The 23,538-nt window shown below is 33.1% G+C and overlaps 1 long non-coding RNA gene across 1 annotated transcript in view; it reads left to right on the top strand.

The window, feature by feature from the left end:
• LOC119631859 overlaps positions 1 to 23,538 on the top strand; it is a 113,281-nt gene that overhangs the window by 49,103 nt on the left and 40,640 nt on the right. Inside the window, exon 3 of the long non-coding RNA XR_005246720.1 lies at positions 21,296 to 21,328. This is a non-coding gene — a long non-coding RNA (uncharacterized LOC119631859). The remainder of the gene's footprint in view (positions 1 to 21,295; positions 21,329 to 23,538) is intronic.

Here is a 23,538-nt window from a genome sequence, read left to right as displayed (position 1 = left end):
TATGTGTGTGTGTGTGTGTGTGTGTGTGTGTGTGTGTGTTTGTGTTTGTGTTTGTGTTTGTGTTTGTGCATATATAAAAAGCAAAACTAACATTTATAATATATCTTTAATGAAAATTGACAGTTGTTGGATGTTTTCAATGCTTTAGCTTTATTACTCTACGTATCGGGCGATTGAGAAGCAAAGAATGTTTTTCTGCGAGTTCTTTTCAATTTTTTTGTGCTTAATTTCTGTTAATACTTAAATTATGGTAAGTTTTTATATTTATAGATTTAATTCATATTACATTTTTATATCGATTAATTAATTAATTTGATTGAAGTTGAATCAATTGATTTGATTGAAGTTTACTCTAACCTTACCGTTTCATCGCCTTCCTCTTCTTCTTCTTCTTCTTCGGCAAATAGCTCAAGGATTTTAATCAATGACCAAAACAAATCATCTCTGCCATATAAATGGAAATAAATTCATTATTAATCCCAATTACGTCACATATTTTAGAATATCACAAAACTATTATTATTATTATTATTATTATTATTATAATTAATTTAGCGAGAGAAATAAATTCTAAAAACTAAAGTCTTAAATCATTATCATTAGACTGGAAAGGCTATCGGCTTTTATTGAAAACTCACTCTACCGCACTTGAAATTTGAACTCATCCGCCCATGAGTTGTTAGTCGAGATACTTTGCTTGCTCGGCCACTTAGGCTCTATGGATAATGCGTAAAACTAATGATTTATAGAATTTGTTTAAAAAATATTTTAGAAAATATTATGAGAAAAGTTATATGCATACGTCAAGTATGGTTTCTAAAGCAATGCATTTCAGCTCGTTTTTGAGGAAAGCTTCAATTTTTGTGGGCGTGGATAGGGATATACTTCGATATAGGGATATGCTTCGATAATCAACAAATTTTTCCACTATTATTTTTTATTGTTACTGGGAACATGACACTTTAGTCCTTGCCAAACATACTCAGTAGGATTGATGTCGGGAGAGTGACTTAACAATTTAATGACATCCAATTTATGCTTCCGGAACCATGCTTACACCAAATTGAAGGCATATTACGGATCATTATCCTGTTGAAATTTCAACATCAGTCGCATATTTTCTGCGACATAGGGCGGCATTGCGAGAAGGTTTCCTATGTAAAGCTATCCATATCGGACCGATACCTCGCAAGAAGGATAATATCATAGAATGAGATTTCTTATCCGTCATGCTTGCCCATTTTGTTAGTAAGTCTAACGTGGAATTCTTTTCGTTTTGACTGATGTATATTTCTTGATGCATTATTCCCAAAATAATGTATGTTTGTTTCGTCCTTCCAAAGCGCCTTTCTCCATCTTTCTTCGCCTTACGGTCTACGCCAATTTTTATGGGCTGAAGCGAAGTTTGTTTTCCTAATGCCCGTCGAAGAACAGTTTGGGATGATACAATCAACATTGCCAAGTTCGTTGGAAATTGATTCAGACGACTTGAAAGCATCTCTTATTGCTAACGCTATCATGTATTTACCGGAATTAGAGGACATTTTTTTAACTGCCCCGCGTCTCTTAATACCGTTTGCGAAGGTTTAAAGCATTTGTGACGAAGTTTTGTGACCGACCCAGTGATGGGGCAATAATTTATGTCGGAACTGATCACCTAGCTGTCTGCCTTCCATTCTGCAATGATGGGTTCGACTCATCTAATATTGCAATAATATAAACATTAATTCATGTTGCATTTCCTTCGCAAATAGTACGATTTCCCCTTATAATCGACTTTTACAGCGAAATGTTATAAAACACTTTTCACACTTTTCACAACTTTGAAGAGATCGCAAATATTTCACACCACACATCCACATGGAGGACCCTAACTTTTTACTGCAAGCGCTAGCTCAGATGGAGTTCCCGGAATTCATTTTGAATTGTTCTACGACATGTAAACACGTTGCGTAGGCTTTGTGCCAGCTAACCTTCACAATTTCTGTGGATATACTTCGCAGCTTACTTAACCGATTGACGCAATGGTTGCTTCAAAACATGAGCTCCAGTTGTCTTTATATGCATTTTAAAGGAGTTCTATGCGATATATTTAAATCCCTTTACTGCGTAAAATTCATTATTGGAAGCATTTTCCATCGCTGGCTACCATATGTATGAGATCGAATCAAAACACGAGCCGTTTCTTGCATATATAACGTAGTCACAAAAATCGCTATTCAGGCCAGTGATTGGCGATAAGTTACTGGGCAGAGGATAGGTAATAAGTCATCTATTGGAGGATAAGGAAGCAAGCAGAACGCGCAAGAAGGAATATGTGATGTGAAAACAACGATAATGGTATCTGGTCGGCTATGGCAAATATAACTTTACTGTGAAAACCCAATTTTTAATACTTTGTTATATGTTGTTCTATGCAACTGTTTTTCCCCATAGTAGTCGAGTCAATTGCATCATTTTCTTATGGATAGTTTCGTTTACTGAAACGTTACATTCGATTACAATTTGTTGTTGCTATTCATTATAAAATATATTCGATTAATCAGCCGATTTTCGCTACACTACACTATATTAGATTGAATTATTTATACGAAATTGTGCGTCGTTATCTCGTCACAAGGAAAACAAATTTATTTTTCGGAAACGCTTACACTTTTGTTTGATAAGCACCTTTCGATGAAAACGCAGTCAGCTTATTCATACTTGCCGCTTGCCAAGTGTAAACATGGCAAATTTATAATGAAATATGTTAAGCGTTAATAGAAAAGATTCTATTCAAAGAACAAGAAGAAGATAATTGCTGCGAAATGATATGCTATCAAGGGTTACTGTTCATCGTTTAATTAGAAAAGAAAAGATTGGCGATAAGTACTCTATAACAAATAGTAGGCATGAGCCTGAGCCACAATTGAGTGAGTGTAGACAACATTCGGTTGTTCGGCAATCGTGTTTGAGAACTTGGCCTTAAGATAACATTTTAACATAAAATCATTTATAACGCGACGCATATAGCCATAAAGTGAAAAGTACTAGAACTGCCTTACGACTGTTCCGCACAAAAGAAATTAATGTTGTTGTTGCCAAGCATGTCGAACGTATTTAGATGTTTTGGGCCGATTTGTAGGCAAATATAAAATGCATTTTTATTTACGAGCTGTGGTGTAAGTATGCGAGGCACGTTTCAGATCTATGTCTAAATTTCGACAGAGCAACGCACAAAGAGTTGAACAAAGATGTTCTAGGAGGTCAGCCTGGATATAAGGTTTGAAACTTTGCATTGAACAGAGCATAAAGCATGAAAGAGGAATAGCGTCCTACTTATGTGCTATTTTGTCCCAGCTTTAAAATTTTCATTAGGAGAGCATCTCATATCATCATATATTAGAAGTGTATTAAAACGTTTCGTCCATTGCAACTGATTTTCTTGTAAATGCTTATAGGTCACGGTAGTGAAGATTTCGATTACTCAGCTTTCTAACGAGTATGTTTTAAATAACATAGGGACAGTGTTGTTCCGGTGAGAGGATTTGTTGGATGCATCTTGCATCTTCAAGGTGTATTCGAAAAATTGAGTGATTGTGATCAGCAATTTATTATTCCCATGAGTCTTCCAAGGACAGTAATATTGCAAAGATGGATAATCCTTGTGTGGGATGAAAAATATGTTCCATGAACTTTGTTATATTCCTCTTGACAGTACTCCACTATGACAAGTGCTCGAACGCAATGGACCTTGTCATCGACTATAAGTCCATCCTTATCCCGGTCTGGGTAGAAATGGAAACAATCAGTTCTTCATCTTACAATAGGAATTTGATGATATATTTACAACATTTAGGTTTAGTGTTTCAAATATCCGGCCGCAATGAGACGCAACGTTGTGACAGACTCCCTAAGGAAGTAAAAAAATATTTTTAATATTTTATAAAAAATTTTCTTATTAAAAGTCTTATGTTATTAGAAAGTCTTGAGAAATTTTCCTATCAGTCAGCATATTTCACTCGATTGCAAGAGAATGCAGGAAGACTGCCCACATCTCTGGATATATCTTCACCTCGTGATGGAGGTAAGTTGGACGCGCATTTGAAATGTCTCCGTCGCTATAGAACGGACGGCCAGATGAGATCGCAGTGTGCACCAAGCACATAATTACTTACCGCGATTTATGTAAAAAGATACACAGACAAACACAGCCAAACAAATCGACGAACGAACAAAACGCTTAAGGCACACGCTTCTAAGCTAACTGAACGAAAACATACTTTAGCACTTCATATAGTAATTGCTTAGAGCTTTTAGATAATATGACGCAATGACGGAAGTATTGCAAACAGTGAGTGAAAGGCAATCGTGTATCACTATTGAAATCTGGATAGAAGAGAACACTGTGCAGGAAATGATTGAACGGAGTTTTACAATACAGTTCAGTTCAAACTTTTAATGACCACTTATAGTATATGTACAGTATTGCATATGCCCTATGTAGCGATTATGATACCCTGCTATGAATAAGAAATCGTGAAGATTTTTAGGATTTCCAAGTAGATGCTAAAATTATTGTATTATCGAAGGTAATAGGGATCTCTTGGAACCAATTTGCTTAGATTTTGGTCACTTGATAATATTCTTTTCGATTCATTTGGAAATTACTAAAATAGCAACAACACACGCATATTTCGCATGCGAAAGTTCACTTCACTTTCATCTTTAAATTATCAAGTAGAGGCGAATGAGAGGCAACATTTATTGGACTGGTTGTTGCTGATTATATAAATATTTTGTATGAACGGTATGTATAAGTGACCAGAGAGTTCTTAGAATGTTACCCTAAAATCGGCCACCATAAAAATGAAAAGAGTATCCTTTAGGAGGGTTCGGTCTAAAAGCAAAAAACTATGTGTTGAACTGCTGTGGATGGATGGAACAACCAGAACGTATATTAAGTATTTTTTATGTTTTCGCTCTTCTATGTTATAAAATTGCTTCACTTCACTTGCGTTAATCAATTGAAATTTAGAATCCTTAAATCACAAAATTGCTATTCGTTGTAGTATATGTCGTCTATAATGAGAATGCAGCGGATACCACATTCTTAATCGGTACAAATTGAGAAAGCTTGGTTTAGAAGTTTGGATGCATCTACCGTACAGTTCGCATTTCCTCCCGTCCGAGTACTATTTGTACCTGTACCGTTCCCTGCAGAATTCACTTAATAGCCTAGAGATGACTTGCTGAAGAGCGTGACCCATGAGAATCGCTTCGGTCAGTCAAACTAGAAGGCTGACGATCAAAATGTTCCGAAATGTAAGAAAAATGTGTTTACAGTGTGATGCGAAATAGTCGCAAAGTTCTTTTATCTTCCGATTGAAAATGGAAATATCCCAAGAGAATCGACGTGACATATGCGCAACTTGTTTTAGTTTTAAGAAAGCTCTTCCAACGAAAATGTTGCATTTACAGCTTGATACTTACAACTTGAAATTGCCAGAGTTTAGACAGTGAATATGTACACTTTCTTTAACGTTACCATTGCATTGAATTAGTTGTTGTTGATGTTGTTGTCACTGAGCTTGTATACGCACTTATCACGAAAAGATACATAAATTGCCTATGATAAACACAGGGATATAGTTAAACCTCTTTAACCCGAAATTTTTTACTTTAACACTGAAGTGGGAGATATGAACTTATTGAAGTGCGTGAGTAAAGTGCGTTAATATAAAATAGTAATTAATTTAAAAATGATTGTAGAGATGCGGCGATTAATTTTTATCTTGAACAGTAAGAACTAAGTAAATGGGTGAGAAGCTTACAATCTTTTTAATTACTTACTTACTTAATGCTTTAATAAGCAAATTCAAACGTTTCTTCTTAGTAGGTAAGACTTTAAAAATCTAAATAGCTTCCACAGAGCTCCCTTTGTATTTCCAACTTCTATATACAATTTTTTATTTTTTTTTTTCGTATCCTACATTTACTCTTTTTATATAGGGTATATGAAGCTAGTGCGGATGTATGCAAAACGTAGAAAGGCTTACATCACATATCAACTTTTTATTGTAGCTATTAATTCAGAATCATTTTCTCAATCCACTTAAGCGCATCTGTGCGTCTAATGTCTGTCCATGTCACGTTTAGTTAACATACAAGTCGAAACTTTTCATATACTTTCGCGCAAGATCATAGACTAACTTGTGTTAGACGAATCTCTAACCCTATTAAAAATGGATTAGTTCGGATCATCTTCTCGACCATTCGATCTTAATTTTTTAAGATTTTGCGGCAAAAATCGCTACATAATATATACTAGTTTGGGGAAAAAGAAATCCATTATTTTTTCGGTAGATGGCTGCACTGATAGATTTCTCGTAAAGTATCGATCAAACAATTTCAGATTTATGCTCGTTGGAAAGGTGACATTTCGCACAGTAAATACATGTAAAATTTTGTCTTGGACGAGCCGGTGTTTTCGAATCCGTTTTATATAAACGGGTAAGGCAAGATGATCTAATTTTGAGAATTGGTCCATAATAAAGGTTTGACACAAACATCAATTGTACCAAAGTTAGCATCAAGTGAGGCTATTTTTTGTACATAACTCCGTATAAAAGCCCTGACGAAAAGTAAGCCTTTGTATTAAAAGATGGTCTGTTATTTAATACTTATAATGGGAATTTTTTCCCAACAGTAATTCAATATAGGAATTAGGTGTACCATATTCAGATAACACATTCGACCGTTTGTCGCGTCCTAGCTAATGTAAGGCTACCTGTGAAAGTAAGCGTTCGCATTGCAACAAAATCTAATTTTTAGTACTTTGTGGGGAACAAAGAGATACGATCTTCGAGAATAATATTAGTTTTGTTAGATTTAGACAATGTCCACTTGCGTTCAGATCCACTTTCATAATGGACACCTATGAAAGAATGGAAACAAGTTATAATGTATTGGTAGCTTATCCTGAAAATAATTGAAGAATTGTATCAGATGAAGTGGTATAGAGTATCTGATAGTTGACTGTAACATTATTTTTCTATTTTGTAAAATGCTGGGTTCATATGCATATACTGTATATATAGTTTATAGCCTTAGTTAACGGGATTTTACTTGCTTGGCTTTTTATGGCTTATTGAATGACTGACTGATTATCAGACGTTACAAAACAAATTTAATATATCTTTGCATGCAATTACATACATATATGCGTCATGTTATATTTGTACACATTTATACAACAACTCAGGCTAGACAACAGATAAATTTGTATGTTCGAAAAAAAAAAAAAACAAATAAATGAAAATAAGTTCATACTATATATTCATTCATTCATTCATGCTTGCATATTGAAAGGTTTTGTTCCTTCAACCTGAAGATACCAATACATACATACATGCGCATAAACTGTATAGGCAAATATGCTAACATTGTCTATGAAACCATACCCAGTTACATAGTTACTCGCTTACATTCGTGTATACATATCTATTATTGGTTTTACTTTTTTATGCATTGGTAGATAACGTAACTGAAGGTACCCGATAATTCGTCAACATTTGTTACCAATATGTGTACTCAACAAGAAGTTTTTTTCTTCTTGTTATGCATTCGTTGGTTTTGTTTTTTTTCGTTTACTAGACCCCTTTAGTGTGGTACGAAAAATAAAACCGCTGTCCTAGTATAAGTGCATGTATATTTATATATTTATATATATATATATATATATATATATATATATATATATATATATATGTTTTTATAGAAAATTCTTAAACTGAAGACTTCTATCGAACGTGTGTACTTGCTTGTATTTATATATATATGTATATATATATATGTATATATATATATATATATGTGTGTGTGTATGTGTGTGACTGTGTGCTTTTTTTAGAAAAACAGGGATAAGCCGGAAAGCAACACAGAACCCAAATTAATACAATAATTGAAGCCAATTTAGTGTAATTTTCTTCAATTTTGTTGTAGTTTGTTAGCTATTGTTGTTTTGTGTTGTGTTGCATTATGTGTTCTTTTTTGCTCTGCTGTGCCGAGCTCATATACTTATAGATATATATATATATATATATATATATATATATATGTGTGTGTGTGTGTGTGTGTGTTTCTAGTTTGTTGTTATTGACGTTTGTTTTTAAAACCTCCGCCGTTTCGCGTGTTTAGTTTAGTTCTTTAAACATCAGACAGCAAATGTCGCCGTTTGGTTACAAAAAACAAAAACAAAAAGTACACACGCACACATACCTATATCCGTATATAGATTCAGATATAGTAAGAAAACCAACACACTCCAGTTTAAGACTTTGTTGCTTACTACTCGGTCTAACAGATTTTTGTTGTTTTCTTCCTATTTTTTTATTTTTGTTTTTTTTTTTTTTTGTTTTTTTTACAAAGTAACTTTAGTCGTCACTGTTGTACTTACTTTGATTTAGTGCTTTAAATTATTTTGTTTGATGGCAACTTTGTCTAGTACTTATATATAGAAAGAAAAAAAAAACTAACAACAAAATCATACAAAATACTTATAGAAAAGTATTTTGTCTGCTTGTCATGCGCATTAGCTTTAGCTAATCATGGGTCCATTTTGAAGGTGTCATTTATCTTTTGTCTAAAGGCGTGGGTTAATCTTGTTTTATTTGTGTATAAAAATTGAAAGCGCATAGGCATCCATACATACAAACAAAAGAATGCTCGCTAAATAAATACCTTCATGCATCCATGTACGCGCATTTAAGAGCTAAGCTCATATTCATCTAAACTCCTCACTCATCCGATAAGTCACGAATATTATAAGCAAATATATAGATTTTATTTTTTATATAAAATATATAAGATAGGTAAAGCGATTTATAGCTCTCTTGGATTTATAGCTAGCTACTCTTGGATGATCCATCCACCTTTCAAAGTTAATATCGCAAAATTATTTTAAATTTTCGGCTGCACGCGTCATTACGTTAATTTTGATACAAACAGTTTCACGAGACCTGGTTACGAGACGTGTCAGGCAACAAATTGATGTGGCTGCCGTAGGACATTAGCTTCCATGTCCATCAGCGAAACAAGAGGGCAAACTATTGTTTGGACTTTGCTTAAAATACATATTTTATTGATTCGCATAAATTTCTTTAGTATCCGTTCCTCATGTGCGACCCTTCGCTCTATGAATAGGTTTGCTAACTATCAAATCTATCGTTTTAGCTGCTTTTCGGATATATTTCTCGAAATATTGACGTGTATTGGATCAAGCACAAAAATATCAAGGCGGCCTATATAGGACCATTATTACCCACTTTAAGAAACTCAAATAATGTTAGCTTAACTTAATTCGTGTATGCTCCGCATATTTACTTTTAATGAATAAATCTCGTTTGTCTATATTCATGCTTCAATTACAAACTGTCAAAACAAACATTGCAGCGTTCAACCGCATGAGATGATCCCGGACGACAATGGCAAAGAACACCCATTAAATGGTATTTAATGGCCATCGATTGAAAGTGTGTTAGGTAGCGAAATATGGTAGGCATTTCAGAACACGCTACAATATGAAAACTGTGCCCTAATTAGATGTTACCTTATATATTATATAACTGGCAACAGATTTAGCCGTCAGATCAGTTTCCTTTTTCAAGTTTGCAAAAAGCAAAAACAATTATTCTAAAAATTGTTAGTCAAAATCGAGAAATTAGAAAGTATTTATAAGGAGCTTAATACTATTAAGAGAATATAAAGAGAATATCGAAGGAATTGGATAACGTTAAGAAAAGTGTTACGAGTTGAACGCAGCGTCCCTGCGTTTATATATACGTTTTTTTTTTTCTCTTTTCTTCTAATAATTTTCGAACTTTTCTTTGCCAAGTTGATTACTGTTTAGCGCTTCTTACGTGTCGAAGCAGCTTATGTATGGTGCAGTCTTGCGAGTAGGGCTGCAATATCGGCGAGAAGTATATTAGACAGTTACATAATGCAATCTCTATATGTACCTGATATGTTGCATAGCCATACATAAGAAGAAGATGAAGTTAACCTATTTATTGGGAAAGCTCTTACTATGCTAGTCGTGAGTTGGAATTCGAGAAAATATTTTCTCAAATTATTTTCATGACTTGAATAGACGGCTTGAAATGAAAACAAAATTGTAGTGTTGCGGTGTTGCGCCGTCTTAACAATAGTCAAGTCGGAATGCGCGTTTTTTTAATATAGAAAATTTTGGGTCAGTCATTCTTCAAAGAGACGAGCCGCCTTCTTTTTTATTTACTTTTATTTATTATTATTATTATTATTATTATTATCATTATTATTATGTGTATAGTTTTTGTATTTTTTAAAGAAAACACACGATCAGCACCAGAGTTTTTATATTCATCCAGGCGAACAGATGTACGGTGAATATTAATAATAAATTTACAAAATATGACATTGTGTCGGATGAACACACTTTACAGGAAAATCCCAACTTTTTATTTCGTTTAACGCTGATAGACGCATCCGTTGTTGTTGTTATTATTATTGCATGTTGGTATATTCTAACTATAAGTCTGTTGTTAATGGTAGTGATAGACATCTAAAGACAACAGCCGCTTGCTATTTAATGCTAAACCAACGACTCTTGTTATTCCTGTTACAAGCAAACCCACAACCTGTTCACAACACCTTCATTGATTCTATGTCTCGAGATGTTTTTCCTTTAGTTTGTTGCCTGAGTAACTGCAAACTTAAAATGTACATAATATATAAATTCTATATTCATAACGCAGTTATAATAATACTTCGTTTAGCATAAGTTATTTGTTCAGATATGTTTTTCTGCGTCTTTCTATATATGTAGCGAAGAGTTGAACGAAAATTCTGCAATAGCATAAGCATAAGTATATGCATGGATTGATGAAAAGAAAGCCATAAGTGTTGCCGGTTTCGTACGTATTTTATCTTAAGCAACCATCGTCTAATCTATGTAATTTATGTTGACTTACTCGTACATTATGTGTATAATACAGTACCCGGAATTTATCATTTAAATAAAAATAAATCACTTTTCTGCAATTAGGTAGCGCTACACTGAATTACCGTTCGATACGTAGGGGCAATCTATCATCTCATAGGTTTAAAATTTCCCTCTTCAAGTGTCCGAAGGCAAACGAAATTTGAAAAAACGTTTGTTTCAACGTTCGGCTTACAAGCAAAGTTTCTAAAAGCATTACGTAACGTCTGCGATGAATCAAAGGTAAAAATACAAGCATACAAACATTACATACATGAACATATCTTTCAAAACCATTAGCATTATTCTCAAAGAAGAGGACATCAATTTGATATCTTCTTATTATTGAAGAAGCTTAGCCATCAGGTGCGAATATATGAGAAAGGGCATACTTTGCAGTTGGTACGAGACCCCGCCTAAAGGCATTGCCAGTTAGCTAAAGCACTGACAGAAAATTCACAAAAAGAGCTGAATCCCACACCTCAGCCAGGCATGAGCCAATATATAGAATAAAACAAAATTCATATTGACATCTATTGGCGTTTAGTTTTTTATTATAAATTTTAAAAGAGAAGAGAAAAAAATCATTCTTTGATGAATTCATGTTGTGTTGGGTTATGCCGATCGGCAAAACTCATTTTGAGCTGACAGAATTCGATGCCATTTGGCAACGCCTTTCTCAGTGTCCAGTTTTACGCTACTGAACCATTTGTCAAGATCATTAAAATGCGCCTCAATTTCCGAAATGACCTCATTATTTAATCGATGCATTCCCCGATTCTAATTTCGAGTCATGCAACTTTACCGTAGCACGTATAGCAATAGTCCGTATGATTAGAGGAGTAAGTGAGAATCGTGACTACCCAGCCAGTGTTCGCGGGTTGAATCATAGTACGGCATAGTTCACTCTGGCCGCAGCTATAATAAGCGCTCCACTGCGGCTATTCCGTCTTTCTTACGTCTTTCTGATCGTCATTGTGTCGCATGAATAGGGCACATTTCTTCGAGTTGCGACTAGCAGGCACAGTATTCACTTAAGGACTAGCTTTGTCAAATTTTCATTTATTATAGTGAATACATCGCTCTTCGTTATCTTGAGCGATATCAGCTACCTCTAGCAATTTTACTTTTGGTTTGTCGACAATAATTTTCAGAATGGTTTGACTGTTTTGCGGTATGACCAACCAACTCTTTTGGTACGATCCTTTTTTATATCCGGCATACCAGCAGCGCAAAAAGAGGCCATAATACGTTTAATATCATTGACGAGAATGAGTCGTGTTTCCGGAACAAAAGGTGATGTTTAAGTCAAACATAAAAGGCGAATTTGGCACTTCTATTGAAAATAATTGGGGATTGGCATCACTGAAAGCATTGTAACTCGTAACGTAAAGATCGAAATGACGTCAACATTTGATGGAGTTTCGAAAAATAATATAAATTTCTTCTTAGAGTTGACATCGTATTAATCGATATGTTATGCGAAGTAAATGGCATCTCAGGCGTCAATCAGAATTAGTTTCAGAAACGAGTTTTGATTTCGGTTATCGAAATATTTTGATTATATTCATTCCTTTCGAATTTTCAATCTTCGAAATAGTAGAAGAGTGACGGCGAGTGATGGATTGCAAATATATCTTAAGTTTAAGTCATAAGAAACTTATGTAAAATGTGATAAGTAAATTTTAAAATTTTTGATTTAATTTTCTTTTTCATTTTAACAATACCTACAAAGGAAGTATGAACGATTGATTGTAGTTTAGTGAGCACATTACAAAAACTCCTTTAATTGCAATGGCTATAATGCGCATTAAAGAGTGTTTAAGGTGCATTTCCAAGCATAATAATAATAACGATAATAATAATAATGATAATAATAATAATAAGAGAAGCATAAAACTCGTATGATTCGCGCCTCCATTGGTAGGTATAATTTTGTGATTAACCATGCTTTGGTCTACCATTCGTTTATATATATATATGCATATATATATATATATATATATAGATAGATAGACAGACAGAAAGTAAACTTTCGCTCGCCATTGCGCAATGGCCAGTCGTTTAGTATATTATAGTTATAAATTTTAGTATTGGCAAGTGTTTGTGCAATGGCAAGCTTAAGCATTGCATAGCAAGTTATACCAGCGATCTATCTATCTATCTATCTATCCATTCATTCTCGTTTCAAACTTTAACTATAAGTTATTTGATTTCATACATTTTGTTCAAGAAACGCCATAAAAGGCTCCTCCAAATATTTCAGCAACAACACATATTATGACAGCTTTTCATATAACATGCATATGCATGTATGTGAGTGTAAATAAATAAATTAATAAATGAATGGTCGGTTGGCCTTGTTGGTTGTCTCAAAGTTGTTCACAATCGATTTGACCGTTTAATCGTTGGTGTTGTTATGGAATAAACAGTATTTGAATTATTTGAAAATTTGTTGTTTTTTTTTTATTGCTTTAGTGGATTTTTGTTTTTGGTTTTCGATTTTTGATTTTTATTTTTAGTTTCTCAATTTTAATTCATTCATTTGGTTTTATGTTTTCTTTCGTTTCACTTTTTTTTCTCCTTTATAACAATTATTTAATTTATTATTTCGTTGTTGTATTACTGGCTTAAATTTTGGCGCCACCGATGACAGGTGCTGGTATTTGTTATTAAAGTCGTTCGTCATTACTTTCTGTGTATGTACGGATTTGTGTATCATATATGATGTGTTGCATTTCAATTTCGGCAAAGCAGCTGAGTGCTATTTGCTTTGCTTACGACAAACATGAAACAAAAAAAAAAAAAAAAAAAAAACAACAACAAAAAAATAAATAAATAAATAAAAAATGAAGAAATAGAGTTAAACAATTTATAGCGATTACGTCGGCGCGCACACACATTTCATAACAACATATCCACACATACCTGTACATTTATATAAAATTATTTATAATTAATGTTTTTCTATTGGTATTTGGACGTTTTATGGCAAGAGTATCTTTTTTTTTCTTTTTTTTTTGCTTTTGCCTTTTATTCTTTAGACGCATATGGGTAGCAGGTGTCCTTTCAATCATGTAATTAATCGTCAATAATGATTTTGATAAACTTTCAATAAAACAAAAGTCGGTTTTTTTTCAGTTTTTTTTTTTTTTTTTTTTTAATATTTTGAGTGTTCGTATAACCGCCGACGGAAATTTCTATCCTTTCGATCTGTTCATTCATGATTGGATATTAACAGTAAGAATAAGTAAGAAAATTACATTTGCTTTAAAATAGATCGCAAACGATCACCATTTGGTTCTACTCGTCTGTTGTCGTTCTTTCATGTTAATACATTAACCTATAGTACAGGAGAGACTATCAATTCTTATCAAACTTCATGTTTGGCAATTTCCCTGATTACACTGGCCCGTACTGACTAATAGATTGTACTCTCTTTTGCGAAATAAAATGTTAGAGTCAGCCAAGGCGTACAACTTGTCGTTAAAACACTAGAGGATATATAGATTATTAGCCATCATTAAGATGGACCATCTGTCATTTATCCTGCAGCATTTCAACTGGTCTTCTATAGAAGCAAGCAAAGTACCTCCTTGATATGCAAGGCTTATATGCTGATTTTGCGATTCCTTTGTGGACGCAAGTATATCTGGATCTTAAAGTGCAAAAATATATTTCAACATAACCTTCAAAATGGACAAAAGTTGTGCTCTTCTGAATCGTGTCCTGTGTGGGAATCAATCCGTTCCAAGAATTATTCTATCCCCAATTTTTCTGCAGGCATTCAGTAGCTCTAACGTATTAATTACCGGCGCATTAGTTCACTTCCCGCGCAGTGGAAGCGTATCATTACTTACGGCGGTGTCTGCGGGAAAAGTGTCGTTGTTATTTATATTATATTCCAAGACTTTAACCCGCTGAAAACCACCTATACTACTGTCCCCACCCTGCGACATGACTGCTTATGCAGACCTTCGTAGGGAATGTTGGCGTTTATTCACAATGAGCCTGCGTTGATATCCATGTTTTTCTTGTATGTTTGGGGCAAATCATGCTAACGCTTTCCATTTTTCTAGATCGTGCAGCATATTTGTCGTGAGAATGTCGGGGAGAGGAACTCGTCCAATTTCCGTCTGTAGTCTTTGTCGTTTGTTTCGGTATTTCGGGTAGAAACTAGAAAATGTGTCTTGCTTTGCCGTAGGCCTATGACCGCTTATTAATTGTGTTAGTTGAAATCAACTTCACGATGGCGTCCATTAAATCACGGTCCCAGATCTGCTTTCAGCCGGTGCATCCATCTACCTAGGTTCGATGTGCCCCAGCGATCCTACCATTCTTCCACCAAGCGACGAAGTGTATGTGTATGCATATGCATATATTTACGTGCATTATATACATATACTCTATGAGCGTAAAAACTTGGTGTTGGAGGCTATGAAAGCAACATTTCCATAAATACGCTCATAAATGTTTTCATAGCTAATAATTCAAATTTTAATAAAAATTATGTCAAATATATTATTATTTCACATAAACATGCATAAAAGGCCCAGACATATTTATGGCATATTTGTATCTTTTCCTTTGTGTAATTCATTGACTTGCTGACTAAATTTAGTGTAGAGTTCAATCAGCGACATGACATTTATACAAAACGTTTTTTAGAGCAAATTTTCCAAAAAAAAAAAAAAAAAAAAAACCGCCAAAAGAGGAGAAGGAAGCAAATTTTTTCGCAATTATTTTCTCGTTTTTTTAGTTGTAGTATCATTTTTGTTGTTGTTTTTATTGTTGTCTGTTTTCCATGTACATATTTCATATTAATATATATGTATAGAAAATGCAACGGAAATATTGTTATTGAAATGTCATTAAATAACATAACATGCACAAGCATTTTCACATAGACAAATAAACGCATAGAGAAACGGACCGAGGGACAGGCAAACAAAGAGGCACGCAGGCGAAATGAGTTTTGTTAGAGCATGAACAATATGACATTTCGGTTGACAAGTCGATTCGATTTAGTTGACTTGTTGGCGTTGTTTTTGGTGCTGTGCTTTTAGTATATTTTTAATTTTCTTATAATAAACATAACATGTACACGCACATGTATAATTTTCCTTAAAAAAAAAGAAAAAATAAATAAATAAATGCAAAACAAAAATCTTAAAAAATTTGTATTTAAGTTGTTACAGCGCAAAAAAAAAAAAAAAAAGTGTGGCATGTAATACGCTTGTGCTCAGCAAACGCGACAGAGTGCATGCCGGGAAGCAAACAGGCAAGCTGGCATACACGCAGCACTTACATGCAAACAAATAAATTAAACGTACGCATAAAATATTTATTTATTTCTTCACCAGAAAATTGAAATCAAAACGTATATGAGCCGTTATTAGCCCGTTGACGCAAATTAACGCAGACTCTATTTCAAGCGATATCAAAGTGACTAAAAATTTTGCATGGCTTTTGCGGGCGCGCGCACACAACACATTAACGCTACGTTAATCTGGTACGAATGTTGCCTTCACTTTAACGGGAGAGTGAACATGTTTTTCAATTTTTTTTTTTTGATATATTTTTTTTATTTTATTTTAAATTTTAGTGGAAATTGTTTACAGAAGTGATTTGTTGCTTGTACACAAGAATATAGAGAACGAAAGGGTGAAAGAGAGAGAGCGAGGAGAAGGGGGCCGTAATTTTTTTTATTTTTCGGTGTATCTCCGCCATCTGTGTTTGTTTATCATGTTTATGTTCATGAGCAAAAATAATTTGTAAATGTCAAAAAATTTTGACAGTTTTGTAGTGATATTTTGTAAATTAAATATTAAATATGTTGTTATTGATTTTTCTTTTTTTTCTCTTGTTATGAATTTACAGAGGAAACCTATTAATACCGTTTAAAAAAATTAATTACAGTTTTTCTTTACTTTTTTTAATAGTTAAAATGATTGAGGTTAAGTGAAGTCATTATTTGCCAGTCACTAGACATTGGACTAATCTAAAAATCGAAATTATTTCGAAGCTTTGTTATCGTCGATATGCATCACAGGGGATATCTCTAGAAATTTCTTGTGAATTTTCGCCATGAAAGCTTAACCCCACTCGGTTCAATGACGCACCGAATAGCAAAGAGCAGACTCATCACCCTGGTGCCCATCAATGCCGGCGAGTAAGGGGCAGACACATAGGCGGGCATAAACTATTCTCTATCTTACACATTACGCTTTTAAGATTTCAACTTTCAAATTTTAATTCACATCTTAACACTGCCCTTAATGAAATTTCAATGTGAACTTGAAATCACGTCGAGAATTCGAGAAAAGTTAAGTGAATCGATAATTTTTGATTAATGTGATGTAATTAAGTTTTCGTCTGAAAAAAAAAAAAAAAAAAAAACAACTAAAAAAGTTATATTCGACGGGAGCCGAATTAACCCATCTTTAGGCAAATAATACATCTTCAGTTCAGGAATGTACAAAAGCATTCTGCCTTATTTGCGTGATGATTACTAAGCATAAAACCTCAAAAAAGTGAAAAAACTAAAAACTTAATCGCTTGTAACTTTTCATGGCCAAGAACTATTTTCCCCATTTTTGAACCTAAAGAGTAGAGAGTTTCGCAATGCAGATGAGGAAAATTTCAGCCTTATAACTTTAAGAATTTCCGACTAACGAGCAAGAATCCGAAAATTTTTGCCAAAAAAAATCCGAGTTGCGTTCAGTTTATGCTCCACTGTGGACTTGTGCTCCGACTAATTGCAATCTGCAAGCAAAGACTTCTAATGTCATTGATATTTTCATTTTTGCGGTCAAGAGTATGCTAACAATAAACACACAGACGCACAGGCATAACTAATTATAATAAATTAATTCAGAATTTCACACTGATCAAGAACTACTTTATAGGGTCTCTGAAGCTTCCTTTTGGGTTTTACATGATAAAAAAAAAAAAAACAAAATGAGTGTAACTTCAGCTTACAGTGGTGGGTATAAAAAAATAAGAGAACACTTTCGATAATTTGAAAACTACACGGAAGCAACCGTTGTAACGTGTACACTTGCTGTCGAGCTGCTGAATAGATTTCCAATCAAATTCTCTAAATCCTCACTTGAATGAGTGCAAACAATTGATCTTGCCTTCAAGAGACCAGTAAAGGGTAAAATCTCTTAGCATTAACTAAAGGACGATCGAATTCGACGAACATTATATAACGGCAAGATTATTCAAGAGCCTGATCAAACTTACTCTCGAGTATGCTTCAGTTGTTAAATTTTCATATTATCAATGCCCAACCTAACAAAACGATTCAGTGAGATGATTATTAAGCTACAGTTGGTGTCACAAACAGGAGGACATTTCAGCTTGTAATTTTGGAGCGGACCGCTTTGTATTCCGCTAAAATGCGTATCAAACTTTATATCGGTGTGAATGTAGATGGATAGACAACCTTAGATCAATCGGTGCAATAAAAGGCGGTTCTAGCTCAATTCCTTTCCTCCGCACAAACTTAATATGTCCTTATACCACAAGCAGCGTAGGATATAATGACAAGAAATCTCTCATAGCTTTTTTCGACAAAGTGTTATTTACGCATTAGAGTAATCTGCATCGGGCTCTTAGCAATCGAAGCTGATTATTATTCATAGAGTACATGATTACAGATGCGATTAAACAACCACACGTTTTATGTAGCAATGAATGTAGTTTGCTTGGATAATGTAGGCCCGGTGGTAGTAATCCAAAGGTGATTTGTAGAATTTTAATTAAATGAATAATCCTGGTTGGACGTGTTAAGATTTGGAAATAAAATCCGAGTTAATTCGAAGAAAATTTTATTTAGGAACGATATCCAGAATTTATTATCCGATCCTTTACCTATCGCACGTCAAAGGAATAAACTAAAAACTAGTTACCAGGAAAGTGAACCATCACTTAGCTATACAAGCTAAGCAAAGGCATTTCTTCTAAACGAAATTTATTTACACAATTTTTTATGTAATCAATTAACACATAATTAAAGCTGTTACACTAATCATTTCTGCATATTAATGAGGCAACCAATGGCCCCGACAGCTTATAAGAAAGCATTGCAACATAATTCCTTGAAAATGATGCCGGAAATCTTTGTCTTCAGCATTTAGTTAAATACAACAGTAAGTAAGTACGGCAGAGACAATTCTGAAAAAATTAGTCTACTCTTAAGTTCATATACCCAGTTTTCCTAATTAATAAATAAAAGAAACTTGAATACATAATTCAATCGCGAGCGAATAAATTATTTTGCGGTTTGTTAAAAGGAGATCAACGAAAACATTTGTATGTTTAATATCTCCCTAAGACACAAATATAAAAAAAGTAATCGCCGAGCTTTGTTGCCAATAACTTGCTTTAAATGTTTTAGTCATAAGCGAGGAACAAAAAAAGACAAAAAACAAAAAAAAAACAAAAAAAAACAAAACAGTTTGAATGCCTCGCGTTTTTTCTAACCTTTAACTTAACGAAATTATTTTAATCGCTAAAGTTCTATAGGACTAATCATTAAAATATTTAAATATGTTTCAAAGATTTCAAACTAATTAAAATTATGTCAGCAGATTAAGTTGGGTTAAGCTTTTCATAGATTAAAAACTAAAATAAAATAAAAACCATATAAAAAAATTCCAACCGCACGTGTGTCATACATAAAGGCAATCAAAAAAAAAAAAAAAAAAAAAAAAAAAAAAAATATAAAAATAAAAAATAAATAAATAAAAAAAAAATAAATAAATAAAGGAGAAAACTATTATATTCGGTCTATGATGCATCTCAAATACCCCATCATAGTAAATCTAATGACACGGATAACGTTAACCACATTCTAAGGGTAATCAATATCGATATCGATTTTATTTTGTGCAGTCAAAGGACCACCAATAACATACACACTACTGCTACATTTTAAGAGTTGTTGTCAATGATGACGTCTGATGACGTTCAGAGTAGCGTATATAATATCGTTCCAGTTTTTCGTGGCAATACACGCGATTGCCAAAACGATAAACCGAAAGGCATTTCTCATTCATTCAATTCATTTGTTGTTGTATATGTTGTTGTGCGTACGTTAAATTCGCATTCTATTTAAATGATTTCGATCGTTGCAGCAATAGAGAGGAAATAATGTACATATAATTCTAAGCTTAGCTTAGTCTTGGTAAGCAAGAAGAAGAAAAAGATATTACTTTACCTTGAGCTTTTCACGTCAGCTAATCATCATCCAAGTCGTATGTATATCTTTTGTAACTATTGTATGGTAAGAAAGAGATGCATCCAATGTAAGCAATCGGATCTCTCGTCTTAAGGACTTGGGCGATGGATGGGAAATGATATGAAGAAATTAACATACCATTTTCAGTTAGCGTTATTAACGCGCAGTAAAAACAGAAAAAAAAAAAAAAAAAATTCGATTGATGATCCTATAAAAACATCTTTTTGATCGTTTTTCCTTTTCTTTCTACATTTTTGATTTTACGATCGATCATAAAATATAAAAATTGTGAACATTAAAAAATCTTACTTAAAAGTGTATTTACGAAAGAAAACATAGGAAGCAAAAATTTCAATTTTTTCTAAACATAAAAGACAGAACAAGAAAGAAAAATGATGAAATTACAGATCATAAAATAATCATAAAATTATAAATTATTAACAAATAGCACTTTTCTTAATATGTTTTTTATGATTAGTATGTTTTATGCTGCTGCTGCTGCTGCTGCTGCAAACCTTGTTGCTCTTGCTACGCTTCTTTCATGCTTGCTTGAATTAATTTATTAAAATTTCGGAATAATAAAAATTTTATGCATCTTTTTTTTTTTTTTTTTATTTTTTATTATTATTATTTATTTTATTTTATTATTATTATTATTTTTCTTTTTTAAACAAATTTTACTTAAAACGTAGGGGATAGAACCAAGTCTAAAGTAAATTCGTACTTGATTTGCAATTGTGTTTACCGTTTTGACAGGAAACCTTTCCCGCTACAGTTTGCAAAATTGTTAATAAGAATTTTTTTCAGTCATTTAATATTTTTTAAGCAATTATCAGATCCGAAGCTATTGTGGATATGCTTAATGAGTCAACCATGCCCATTTTTGAATTTATTTCACTTTTGCTGCTAAAAGAGCTGCAAAAGCAAAAACGGACGGATGGACAGATATCGTTTGATTAATTATATATATTAAGTAAATTTAAGCATTTATATCTTTTGTACGTTTCACATACGCTTTATTGATTTATCACTCTTTCCTTCTCTTCTTGCAGATGTATTGAAATTTGCGCTTTATTTAGAAAAAGGTAAGCAGACATTCACTTAAAACATTAACAATTTGTATTGAAATAAATATATATATATATGTGTGTGTATGTGTGTATATATATTTAAAAAGTTCATAAAATATTTGATTTTATTTACAAAATTAACCGGTTTGTCTCTTAGCGCCAGCTTTTATTTCAATAAACCATTAAAAATAAAAAATCGCAATCATGTGACTTTTGTTAACCGACTCGTTATCGAAAATTGAATTTTATGAACCATTTAATTTTAAGTGAATTTTTATATATCAACAAAATTTATTGATATTTACAAGCGAAAAAACATTAAATTAATAGAAGCATTCGCAATTAGGACATTAGTGCAGCTTGACGCTGTTACTTTATATAGAATATATACATATATTTATTTTTGTATATATATATATATATATATATATATATATATATATATATATATATTGATATATAAAAGTATTTTGAAAATACAATAAAATTAAATTTCAAACGCACAGCTTATGTTCCCTTAGACTTTAAAGTCTATCATAAATTCAGGTCGTTCACCTCTATTACAATTCACGGTCTCTCTAACCCTTTCTCTCTCATTTAAATAACCATAACAATGATTTACTTTGTGAAAACGTAAAGTGAAAATAATTGAAAATAATTTTAAGGGATACACGAATATTGCCGGCTTTTCATTTTTCACCTGGAGATCAATACTAACGCAGTGTGATTGATTATGCGAGGCTAAACATTGATGTCTTCATGCCTTGTTGGCATTAAAGTAGCCGACATAGTCTTGAAAGTATGACGAAACGCTTGAAGATGACTTATTGTTCGTCTTATTCTATTGCTCTGGCGTCATTTCTAATGTTTCGCCCACAACAGGGCTGTCTCTTAGTTTATATATTGCTGCTTGCATATGTTACTCTCTTAATAGATAGGATTGGAAAAATTGTAAGAGATTTAAGCCCTTGTGATGTAATTGTTTCGTGAAAGAATTCAATTTAACGACGCTATTAGGTAGAATGGCTTACCGCTTGACCGCTTTAAAGAATCAATTCCGTTTAAAAATTATTCAAGACGAGCTTGATTATGCTTTCAAACAGTTTCAGCTCCATTCGTGTTCATTTCATTTGCACTTTCCTAACATCATTCGAATGAGCAGCGTGGTTGATTAGATTGAAATTGTGCACCGATTTAAATATGGAACATAATTATGGCACTTTCCGTACAAGTCGTTATTTATGTCTATAGATCAAGCTTGAAATTGTGCATTAGACGCATGTCCACAGATGCTAACCGGATATCCGCGAAACATGTTCGGAAATTGTTGAAAAATAAGTTTATTCCCCAAGCTAACGTAAAGCATAAGATCATATATACGATATGTTACGTAAGCCAAGCGCCTGAGAGCAAAGTCACTGAAAGGTCATACGAAAATTGTAACTTTTTTTTATTTAATAGCGTTCATTATCATAATGGCCTCATAAAGACTTGTCCGTAAAATTACAATAAATATTAACGAAGTACCAGAAGAGGCAAATAATCATACAAAAGGCTAAACTAATGACCGTTTAATTTACTAACATTACTGTGGGGAAATTCATTTTTCCTTATAAATGCGCGATGTGCCAGCCAATGCCTATTGCTTGTCGTTATGTCACAGAGACACCGAGAAAACATATCGAACCTATGTAGACAGCTCTGCGCAAACCGACAAGCAAGAAAGATAAAAAAAAAAATAAAAAAAAAAACCCTTCCATAAGAAGATGAAACACTCAGAGTCGCCGAAAGTTGAAAGAAAAAAACATTCTCGCTTCTCCATATAATAATAATAATAATAATAATAATAATAATAATAACACCCAAGAAGAAGAAAGAAAGATATAAGCGCATGCAAGGCTACCTACATATGTATGATGCACGAAAATGGCGTCAAAATGCATTTGTTATCAAATTTATTACTTTACTAACAAAAAAGAAGAGAAAAAAAGAAAATAATAAACGAAACGAAACCGGCCGTCACCATCTATCTGTAATATCAGTGGAATAATTGTTGTTATTGTTATTATTGTTGTTGTTGTTGACCCGTGTATTGTTGGCTGCTTAAAGTAGCGGCGATCTATAGCGTGAACGTAACATGTTATAGATTTCAAATGCACATATGTAATGCAAACACACACAGGTGCACTTTAAAGCTGCCTTTTTTTTTTGGAATATCATTGCCA

This window comes from Glossina fuscipes, unplaced genomic scaffold (genome assembly GCF_014805625.2).
Source record: "Glossina fuscipes isolate IAEA_lab_2018 unplaced genomic scaffold, Yale_Gfus_2 1, whole genome shotgun sequence".
Lineage (NCBI taxonomy): Eukaryota > Metazoa > Arthropoda > Insecta > Diptera > Glossinidae > Glossina > Glossina fuscipes.
This window is presented reverse-complemented; position numbering and strand designations above follow the sequence as displayed.